The 12475-nt window shown below is 35.8% G+C and overlaps 1 protein-coding gene across 2 annotated transcripts in view; it reads right to left on the bottom strand.

The window, feature by feature from the left end:
* Positions 1-10597, bottom strand: part of LOC128248293 (adenosine receptor A2b-like) — a 45622-nt gene extending 35025 nt beyond the window's left edge. The window contains exon 1 of one of the 2 annotated variants that reach the window (XM_089355016.1): positions 10183-10597. The gene's annotated coding sequence lies outside the window, so the exon portion shown is untranslated. Of the gene's footprint in view, positions 1-2917; positions 3541-10182 lie in introns of those variants that run through there. The other variant, XM_089355017.1, reaches the window with a different exon arrangement.
* Between the last annotated feature and the right edge of the window lie 1878 nt (positions 10598-12475).

Genomic DNA, 12475 nt, shown 5'->3' with positions numbered 1-12475 from the left:
ACAAAGCCTTTACTGCAATAATATCGCAGAGATTGAGTAAACACCTGGAAAATAACAACCTGTTTCCAGAAGAGCAGAAGGGATGCTGCAAGGGCTCATACGGCTGTAAAGATCAATTATTGATCAATAAAGCCATAACTGAAGACAGCCGCAGAAAGAAGAAAGGCCTCAGTATGGCCTGGGTGGACTACCAAAAGGCTTTCGACAGTGTTCCCCACACTTGGATTCTGGAAACGCTAGCCATAAACAAGGTGGCACCAATTATCATAAAATACATAAGGCACTCAATGAACAAATGGCAGACAGTGCTACAGCTCGAAACAAAAGAGGGACTTGTGAAAACGAAAGCCATCCCCATTAGAAGAGGAATATTCCAGGGAGACACGCTCTCTCCACTCCTGTTCTGTCTAGCACTCACGCCTTTAACAGAATTGCTAAATAGAACTGGATGCGGTTACAAATGCTACGGAAAAACAGTCAGCCACCTTCTATATATGGATGACCTAAAATTATATGCTAAAAACGACAAAGAGCTAGAAACACTACTACAGACAGTACACGGCTTTACCAAGGAAATAGATATGAAATTCGGATTAGAAAAATGTGCCAAAGCAACTCTGAAAAGAGGAAAATTAGTTAAAAGCAGCAATATAACACTAGATAAAGCCAATGAAATAAGAGAACTAGACGAAAGCCAACCATACAAGTATTTAGGAGTCAATGAACTAGATAGGATACAACATACACATATGAAAGAAAAAAATAAAGAAAGAGTACTATAGACGAGTTAGATCAATACTAAAAACAGAGCTCAATGATAAAAACAAGATAATGGGTATCAACACTTTAGCTGTCCCAGTTATAAGCTACAGCTACAACATCCTTAACTGGATACTAAACGAACTATGTAAAATAGACAGGAAAACAAGAAAAATAATGACAGGATATAGGATGCACCACCCAAAATCTGACATAGAAAGGCTATATATACAACGCACAGAAGGTGGCAGGGGTCTTATACAGCTAGAAAACTATTATAAAATAACCATCATAGGACTGCAAAAATACCTACTCCAGAAGCAAGGGAAACTAATACAAATAGCCACAAAACACGAGCAAAACAAAAAACTGTTTTCAGTATTTAAGGAAGCTGACAAATACAAACAAGAAATCAATCTACCTAACAAATACGAAGAAGAAGAAGAAGAAGAAGAAGAAGAAGAAGAAGAAGAAGAAGAAGAAGAAGAAGAAGAAGAAGAAGAAGAAGAAGAAGAAGAAGAAGAAGAAGAAGAAGAAGAAACAACAAAAGCTATAAAACAAATGAAATCCAAACTAAAACTAGAACAGCAACGGACCATGATAAAACGATGGCAAGAAAAGCCCCTACATGGTAAATACTGGGCTAAACTAAATGCGAAAGAAATAGACAGAGAAAAATCCCAGCAATGGCTGAGAAGCTCAGGACTCAAAGCAGAGACTGAAGGATTTTTAATTGCTGCACAAGACCAAAGCCTCCCCACCAGAAATTACCAAAAACACATAATGAAAAGAAACATAACAAGTAACTGTAGAATATGTGGAGATGGACAAGAAACAATAAATCATATTATCTCTGGCTGCCCAGTCCTGGCTAAGAAGGAATATATTCACAGACACGACAGAGCTGGGACCTATATACACTGGAAGCTATGCCAACACTATGGAATAACAACAGAAAAAAGATGGTATAAGCACACGCCAGAAAAGGTCACAGAAAACGAGAAAGCAACCATACTCTGGGATATGCCAATACACAAAGATAGAGAAATTAAGGCAAATAGACCAGATATAGTTGTCAAAGATCATGAAGAAAAAAAATGCTTTCTAATTGATGTATCAATACCAGCAGATGACAACGTTTCTCTAAAAGAAATGGAAAAACTTTCAAAATACAAAGACCTGGAAATAGAGATAACTCGAATGTGGAATCTAAAAGCAGAAACAATTCCTATCATAGTAGGTGCCTTAGGTATAATAAAAAAAATATTCAGACAAATACATAACAAAAACACCAGGACTTACAAATATATATAACGTACAGAAAATTGCACTACTGGGTACTGCACACATTCTACGCAAAACACTTTCAATACAGTAAACATAAGAGCACCACAGCAAACCACAGCACATACCCAAGGCGCACAGAGCTGCGCTCGGTAGTGAAGTGAAAGCACGTTATAAAAATAAAACTACTGAACAATAATAATAATAATAATAATAATAATAATAATAATAATAATAATAATAATAATTTTTAAAAAATATAGTAATAATATAACACTGATGAAGACAACGAAAATCTATATAATGAGGATTGACGATAAGGATGATGATGATGATGACGATGATGATGATGATGGGAATTCCATAAATAGATACGAACAATGAAAGACGGAAAGAAAATAGATACATAGATAGTCAAGTAAATAAACAGGAAAACAGACAGACAGATAGATAGATAGATAGATAGATAGATAGATAGATAGATAGATAGATAGATAGATAGATAGACAATACACATATATATATTCAAAGGCTATTTCAGATAGATTGGTAGATACATACATACATACATACATACATACATACATACATACATACATACATACATACATACATGCCTGCATGCATGCATATGTACATAAGCAAGTCGGTAGTTATACCGAAAGTTAGATATGTAGATAGTTTGTGGGAAGGACCCGCGCGCACGTAGAGTGCGAGAGAAACAGACAGATCGATAGAAAGATAGATAGATAGATAGATAGATAGATAGATAGATAGATAGATAGATAGATAGATAGATAGATAGATAGAAAGTGGGAGAGAAAAACGTGAAAACAATAATTTATAGAAAGTAGTTTGCAGATCTTGCACGTACCTGGATATTATGGGAATGTCTTGTTTAACCAACTAACATACAATAGCAACACCTGAATAGAGACAACTGGTTCCCTTGTGCAATGCATCCTTCCATAGTCATCGTCGTGGTTATTGTCATAGTCATTAATTAACATAATGTTTATAGTTACTGTTGATTTTCTGCCGTGTGTATTAGTATAGTTGCTTTTGGATATTATTGTTGTTATTACTGTTATTACTGTTATTACCACTGTTGTTATTGCTGTTATTTCCATATATGTTATTTCTATAAATAATATTGACGTTATTACTTTTCTTATCGTTATTACATTTGCTAAAGCTCTTGCTATCACTATTGTTACTGCAGTTGTTATTACCACTGTTATTGCCACTTTGATATTATTACTACGAAAGGCGGTGAGCTGGCAGAAACGTTAGCACGCCGGGCGAAATGCTTAGCGGTATTTCGTCTGCCACTGCGTTCTGAGTTCAAATACCGCCGAGGTCGACTTTGCCTTTCATCCTTTCGGGGTCGATAAATTAAGTACTAGTTGCGTACTGGAGTCGATCTAATCGACTGGCCCCCCTCCCCCAAAATTTCGGGCCTTGTGCCTAGAGTAGGAAAAGGATATTATTACTACAAACATTCATGTTATTGTTGCTGCTGTTATTACTGTTGTCATTAACGTCGCTATTGGTCGTTGTTGTTGTTGTTACTACTATTTTGCAGTTCTTTTTACTTCTCTTACCGGTGTTATTATTACTGCTATTATTGACGTTGTTATTACTACTGCTATTCACGCTGTTATTATTGTTATCATTACTGTTATTATTGATGTTCTTATTGCTACTGTTAAGTATATTATTGTAACGACTTTTACCATTATTACACCAGTCATTTATGCTGCTATCGCTGTTGCTATCAGCGTCGCTGTTAGCACTACTGTCGTTACAGCTGTCATTTAATACTGTCATTGTTATTTCTATCAACAGGACGCTGGGTTGACAGAATCATTAGTGCGTTGTCGTATTTCTTCCAGCTTTTTTATGATCTGAGTTCAAATCTCACTGAGATCAACTTTGTTTTCATCTCTCTTGAATCAATAAAATAAAGTTCCAGTCGAATCCTGAGTTCGATGATACCCACTGACCTCACTCACAGTCAAAATTGCTGGCCTTGCGCCTAAATTTAGAAACCATTTCATTATTGTCGACATTTCTATGTTTATGTAGCTGTTGTTGCTGCTGTTATTCCATTTGTTATTACTGCTGATATTTCTATCCATATCTTTTGGGAGGAAATGGGGAGTATCTGCACAGCTACTCTACCTGCTCAAAATAGAAGTCAAATCTCCCTCAAACTATCCCCTAGCGTCTTATTAGAATAGACTCTATGGTCATGTTTGAAAAGACTGTCACCATATGTCTGTTAGCACTATCAAGGTTGACCTGAAGCTTCACAACTTTAACTGCTTTTCTGTTGCTATTGCCGCTGTTATTATTCTTGTTATTACAGTCGTTATTCCCACGTCCCATGTCTGTTGATGTAGATGTGTTACTTTGTTACTGTTGGTATTACACAAGTTATTGTCGTGATTATTACTGCTGTTATTATCAACAGTAAATCTGATCTCATTGTTGTGGTGGTTGAGGTGGTTGGGATGTGGTGGTGTGGAGGTGGGAATGTGGAGGTGGTGGTGGTAGTAGTAGTAGTAGTAGTAGTAGTAGTAGTAGTAGTAGTAGTAGTAGCAGCAGCAATAGTAGCAGTAGTAGTAGTAGTAGTAGTAGTAGTAGTAGTAGTAGTAGTAGATTCTTCATTTCCGTAAAAATGGTCATATGTTTTACAAAAGCGAAAAGAAGCATTCATTTATCATTCTAAAAGTTCATTTACAAGAACCGCTTCTTGTGCACACACGCAGTAAAGAATATCATTACTGAAGATATATGTGGATATAGCAAGTATCTTCATATGCGAATAGATTAAAATAACCTGTGTTATGAGCACGGTAACAAAGAGATGATTATGCGACGCATTTTATAACAGTCTTTCGTTAACTAATCAAATCTCGATGTATTATTGCTTAGCATATTTCGATGTGGTTGCAAATATTTTTGATTATATATAAACCCGCATATACTCTACTTTAATCGCTTAAACAATCATAAAACTCAGAATAACAGTGCAAGATGTTTCAACATTAAATATATTTCAATATATTTCAATATAATATATATATATATATATTATGCACTAACTACGTTTCTCTCCGTTTATAAGCTCAGGCATTCACTCATTCATGTGTCTATATATGTTTGTGTGTGTGTGTGTGTGTGTGTGTGTGTGTGTGTGTGTGTGTGTGTGTGTGTGTGTGTGTGTGTGTGTGCATGTGTGTGTGTGTCTGTGTGTGTGTGCGTTCATGCATGTGTACATGTGTGCGTGCGTGCGTGCGTGCGTGCGTGTAAGACTGAAAATCAAACACAATAACAACGGTTTAAATTTGTATCTTATATTTCAAATTTTGGTTATAGATAATCCCTGATCATGAACAGAAAAGACCGTTGTAATTTTCACCTGCAAGAAGTACAGAAGAGTAATAGACTAATTTCACTCTGCCAGTCAACACATGATGCATTTATTCCTTACCTCACATAGTTGCTTAGATCAGAACTATGCTACACTTTCCAGTATCCATGATAGGCTCTTTTGTAAACGAAGTATAAAGTAAAAGTATGCAAATTTTGCTTCCATTTTTTTGTTTTCATACCATTATTTCTTGCATGGTTTTCGAAATCATTTGTAAATCTCTCACAGTGCTTCAAATAAATTACATCACTGATTCATACACACATGCATATAGAGTATATATTAAAATGTACAGATGTACATATATATATATACACGATCATACAAAACCCTTTCTGTGTATACTTTTAATTTTTATTTTTATTCATATATATATATATATATATATATATATATATATATATATATATATATATATATATAACATATATGTAGAATATATGCTTGCATATATGTGTATATATATATATATATATATATATAAACAAAGGGGAACGCCGGTTTATGAGATTACCATAAAGGGTTTAGCCTTATGGCGTATCTTCAGATCCTAAAATCTGTCGGCCTATGACTTCTTCAAAATATGGAGGGGAAATGCCTCACTACTCAAAGGAAAACAATTGGGGATTGTTTCCGTTTGCTATTGGCTATCGACTTCCGGTTGTGCCGCCATCTTGTGGGCTCCAAAAAGCTTGCAGGAACCTTCTAAAATGTAAACATGGCCTGAAAATCTCCGTTCTGGAGTTAAGAATGTTCCCTGGTTCGAGCAAATTTTTTAGGATTCTCACGCGAGAATCCTTCTTTCATTTATGTTTATATATATATATATATATATATATATATACATACTGTTTATTAAGGCCGGAAATAATCTACACGAACTGTTACTCAGAGTTTCATGTAACCGTTGATTGGACCGTTGTGGTCACGTTGCCGATGAACAGTAAAGCGAAACTCTGCGAAACACTTTGTGAAGATATTTTTCGGCTTTAATAAACATTATATCACTCTATCTTTGGTATTCCAGTATTTTTTTCCACCTTGCTTTGCATTTATGTGCTTACACGTGTGTGTTTATGTGCTTACATGTGTGTGTGTGTGTGTGTGTGTGTGTGTGTGTGTGTGTGTGTGTGTATGTTTGATATTTCGCTTTTAATATTTAATATTTTGTGAGACTAATAACCTGGAGTACAACTCAATATATGTATGCTTCAGAACGAAGTGCTAGAAATATTCATGTGTCTGTGCTTGTGTCTGTGTCTGTGTCTGTCTGTGTCTGTGTCTGTGCACATGCATGTATATATATATATGTGTGTGTGTAAATGTTTTTATATACTTATGTCAATATATATATGTGCAAATACTCACACTGACACACACACAGACACACACGCACACACGCGCGCACACACACGCACACACACACACACACATACATATATGCATTTACATACATATAGTCAATACACTAACACACATGCAAAGGTCACTCATGTATTCGCTTATACATTTGTACATATATACATATATGTTGTGTGTAATGGGAGAGCAGAGAGTGAGAGAAATGGGGAAGATAAAAGAGCGCGGGAGAAAGAAAGAAAGAAAGAAAGAAAGAAAGAAAGAAAGAAAGAAAGAAAGAAAGAAAGAAAGAAAGAAAGAAAGAAAGAAAGAAAGAAAGAAAGAAATAATGTGTGATTTATATTCTATTTTTCACCTCTACTTGATAAAATAGCGAGTGTATTTTGTCTGTAAGCGACTAAGTGCGTATATATTTGTACGTGCATGTTCGTGTGTGTTTATCGTGTGTATATATATATACGTGTGTGTGAATGTATGTATGTATGTATGTATGTATGTATGTATACCTGCATGTATGTAAGAATGTATGCACCTATTACGTAGGTTTATATGTATCTATGTATGCAAGTATATTGTATGCATGTATGTATGTGTATACGGGGGGAGTGTATGCAGTTGATACGTGTGTATGTGTGTGTGAATATACGTGCGTTTATATGTATGCATATATGTACGTGTCTGCATATGCTTGTCTATATGTGTATAGATGTGTGTAGGTCTTTTGTGCTTATGCTTGTGCTTGTATATACATATATATGTGTGTGCATCTGTGTATTTGTGTTGATGTTTGCGTATGTGTATGTGTACGTGTATTTGACTACGTAGGTGTATGTGCGTATATGTGACTGTGAATGCATGGATGAGAATTTGTGTGTGCTTGTGTGTGTGTTTATGTATGCATATGTGTTTGTGTGCACTTCAAGTGCATGTGTGTGTACCGATGAATAATATTGCCAATAGTGGTAACATTGACCTTGTTCTTGTTCAGACCTTGGTAAACCCTGATCGAGTAGTCCTTTGGTGAAAGTGGTTCCAGCCGTGGCAATCCCGTCCTTCTTTTTTCGGACGTGATATACATAACCTAAAAACTACATTAATGAGTGTATTCTTCTTTTAGGAGGGACTTTCAAGCAAACACCCATGCGACTTGCTATCACTCGAATTAGAGATAAGTTTGAAGCAAATGGAATTGTTTAGAATGTTCACAAGGAACGTTCCGAAAGACCTGGATCTCGATGAACCCCACAAAACAAGAGAGGGTGCCAGAAACGTACCCTGAATGTTCATTAAAAATTTGTGCGGCAAATGAATCGCGAAATTCGAATTTCAAAATCAAGATTCAGCAGAATACCCCACGCGCTCAAAGGACTTCACACCGCTAGAATTTTTTTATTGGAATGCTTAAAATATAAAGTTTTCGATGCAAAACTAGCAACAATTGACAAACAAGTGATTAATATCGTGGAAATCTGTAATCAACAACACTGTTGCTAACAAGTACATGACAATATTTTTATGTAATACCAGCGGTAGATATTTGTGCACTATAAGTGTAGTAGAGTATGACATGTTGCATATCAAATTTCACTTAATTAGTTTAACATGGAATGGTATGATGGGCAGTAAACATCACATGATGAGCTTAATATGAAAAGATATACGACACACCAAATACCGCGTGGTAGTTTTAATCGAGGGTGACACGTTGCACAGTAAATATCACGTGATGAGTTTAATGTAAGATGCTATGTGGCAGACCATATATTGTGTGATGTTGTAATAGCTGGATGACATGCATCACAGAAAATAACACGTGACTGGGTTTAATATGAGATGACATATTGTGCATATATGTTTCTGGGGTGACTTTGGCCATCGTGTAGGCAGAATCTGGCAGCTTTTTCATATAGGTCGAGCATCCGTGCCAAAGCGGATCATCGGAAACTAATTACACTTGCGAAATTAGCCTTTCGAAGGTCTTTTTTTTTTATATCAAAGAGCTGATGTCAGAACCGAAAGGCTATTTATAAAAATGCAAGCGAAACTCGTAGCTGATACCCCTCATTTACATGTAGCCTGTAGCTACAATCTTCAACAGATTGTAAGGGAGAGATGAGAAACCCTGATGAATTACTACATGACAACGAAACCGCTTGGTTCCACATCTCAGACTATCGAAAAGGTTTTCATAGGCTTCATTTCACAGCGAGTCGAAAAACATTTACGTATAACTCCAAGTGTATATTCACTCATGCCCGATGCTGTAGCGGTCCTATAAAAAATATCGTCTTTTGTTTGGTCAAGATATAGCATCGCTGACAGGATACCGACTACTGAAACAGTAGATTGGCAAAATCGTTAGAGCATACAACAAAATGCCAAATTATTTAGTTACAGTCATTTGCGTTCCCATTTCAAATCCCACTGAGATAAACATTGCCTTTCATCTTTCTGGGAGGGATGAAACTAAATACCAGTCAAGTATTATAACCTATTTGATATTCCTATAATGCATCCTAGATTTGATATTACTATAATGCACTCAAGATTCTGAAATTGTAATTGATGATAATTGAAGACTCTGAAGCTGGAAACCGCTACCTAAACTGAGCCAGCCTTCTTAGACTTCATGCACTGAACAACGGTTCACTTGGCTCCAGACTTGTCTGACAAGTTAAATAATTCGTTGATTTATATCGTTGTTCAATCAATATTTTTTTTTTTTTCTCTTTTATTCTATTCTGATGAAACTTATCCATTACTTCAGAAATTATGTAATTAGTTTTGTTAGTCGTACATGTTGAAGTGAACAGACGACACTAAGAGAGCTCTGCGAAAAAAAAAAAGTAATATTTCACCGGCTTACCTTCTTTGTCCACTTTTACAAGCAGAAGTTTTTCTTATTGTTGTAGAACCTAAGCCATTACCTGGAGTAGAAGAAGGCTTTTCTAAAGACTTTTGAAACTATTTATATATTTTTAGCAGATAGCCATTTTCATTATTTTTATACGTTGCAAAACGGCCGCTTGAGAAGTAGCAAGATGAGGTGCCCACTGCAGTTGTGATAACAGTTGCCTCGGTGACATAAACGAGCACGACAGCAATTTATTTTGAAATGAAATAACTCAATTTATAAAAAAAAAAAAAAAAAAAAATATTAAAAAATACAGGTAGAACTCCATGCCTAAACACACATTTGTACAACACAAAACACACGCATGAAAGAGTTGGAGACATTCATTAACGAAAGTAAAAACAGTATGAACAACAACGTCAGCACTAATAACAGTAACAATATTCCATCATTTTCAAACGTTGTGGATCAAAAAGAAGCAACTTACGTTGAACTAGCTCGAGGAAAAGTAGGTATCAACGAAGTATGTCACAAAAAGCAGTGATTCCTTGCTCGACGTATTCAAAGAGTGAGGTGATAGGTAGAGAGGACTCCGTGTTCTGGACGAAAAACTTGGAGAAGGCCCTGGCTGACGTGAAGCATAGTGTATGTTCGATTAACTGGGACAACATATAATGAATGGAGTTTATGTCTGTAGTTTATGACCGAGAACGAGACGAGAAAACAAGTTGTCACACACCTGCCGATAGGTGGTGCTACCGTGCACGGATCTCAGGAATACTTGGATAACAGCCAAAGATATTTGTTTGCTGTCACCTTTGTGTCACATGGTGGTAACCTGAAACAACATATGATTGGGTAGGTTGTATATGGACATTCAGGTTCTAATGATCTCCGGCGCTCACAAGGCTATACAGGGTGGGGAAGCAAAACTTGCATTAAAAGTTACACTGATATTTCATAGCAACCACTACCCCAAATTATATGAAACGTAATGCAGAACAAGGAGTGCATTACCAGCTAATAATAAACTCTTATTTTATTATTTTTTTTGCAGGAATATTGGAGAATATGATTTAGTCCCTACACAAGCCGATCCGAAGACGATCTTGGCAACAGTTTATAACGTGAAGTATCCTTGGCAACAGTTTATAACGTGAAGAAGAGAATGGACATGGACAACGGAATTTAGAAGAAGTCTGGCAGCAGTGGGCCAACAAGAAGCGGAATGAAGACTTTATTAACACCCTCAACTTCAAACTTTCAACGGACCCAACCACATCCATAAAGAAGCTGGCTTCTGAAATTGAGGTGGACCCCAAGACTGAACCCAGAACCATGTGGTTGGTAAGCAAGCCACTTACCACACAGCCACTCCTGGGCCTATATATATATATATATATATATATATATATATATATATATATATATATATATATATATATATATATATATATATATATATATATATATATATATATGTATGTATGTATGTATGTATGTATGTATGTATGTATGTATGTATGTATGTATGTATGTATATATAAATATATAAATATATGTACTGACACATACATACATACATACATAAACATGAATCAATGTTCCAGGTTGGCAACTGTTCAAAATAACACAAAGCTAATAAATGAAATCCTAGCTGAATGCTACTTATACAAACTGTTGAAAATCAGCCATGAATATATTTTTCCTTTCACCACTAAACTGAATCTATCCAGTTCTAATTACAATAGTGGATAAACTAAACATCAGCGGGGATTTTTTCCCGACCTCAACCTTTTCTTTCACTTTTACTATTATTGGTCTCTTGTCACCTCGATATTTGTAGAACTTTTCGCGAGTTCACGTTAAAATCTATACGATGTGTCTATTTTTAAACCTGCACATTCCGCCCGCCTACCAAATGCATCTACTGTTTTTGAGGGTTTTTTTTTTCTTTTGTTATCATTGCTGTCTGTTTTGGTGGTAACTTTGTTTACTTTTTTCCGTATTTCAGGGCCGTAACCAGGCTGAGGTAGAGGAGGCAGTTTTCCTTAATTTTTCTGATTTTCCTTAACTCGTAATAACTGATGATAAAAGTGAGCCTAGTATTGAACAATCATGGGATGTTAAAATATTTGTTTTTGTGTTATTTTGATTTTATGAAGGAGCTGACAATAAATAATAATGACTTTAGATAGTAAATTTAGTTTTAGGCCTAATATAATGAATGACCTTTCACGGTGGTAGTTAAAGCATGTAAAACTTATTGAATGTTCTCTCACACTCCCTGACTTATTGAATGTTCTCTCACACTCCCTGACCCCAAGTATTTTGGCCATCTGGCTGTGGGCTATTTTTAGACATGACTGTCTGCCTGCCTGAGAATTCCTGCCATTGCTTCGTGGAGCTATTTGTGAATGCCTGTGAGATCACACTCCTCATTGTAGGGTGAGGAAGAGAGGAGTTGGATTGGTAATATGTGTATTTACTGTAACCATTTGCTCAACATTACACTTAACAAGATGTATACTTGGAAGGATCCTCCTTGTAAACGTGCAAAAATAAGCGATTATTTCAAACGAGTACCATCAAACATATAAGTATCCTTAATATACTGAAAAAGGATAAAACAAATTGTTTCCTGTAAAACCTAAACTGCGTTCCTTCCTCTATGGTCTTTTGTCAGCAGACCTTATCTATTACTGACCCATCCATCGTCTGTTTGTTCATCAACATTTTCTACAAATGACTTCTCTCAAACTGTTGGCCCAAATGGGACC

Source organism: Octopus bimaculoides, chromosome 7 (genome assembly GCF_046866305.1).
Source record: "Octopus bimaculoides isolate indiv1 chromosome 7, ASM4686630v1, whole genome shotgun sequence".
NCBI classification, from domain to species: domain Eukaryota; kingdom Metazoa; phylum Mollusca; class Cephalopoda; order Octopoda; family Octopodidae; genus Octopus; species Octopus bimaculoides.
Note: the sequence above shows the minus strand (reverse complement) of the source record. Positions and strands in the feature narration are given on the sequence as shown.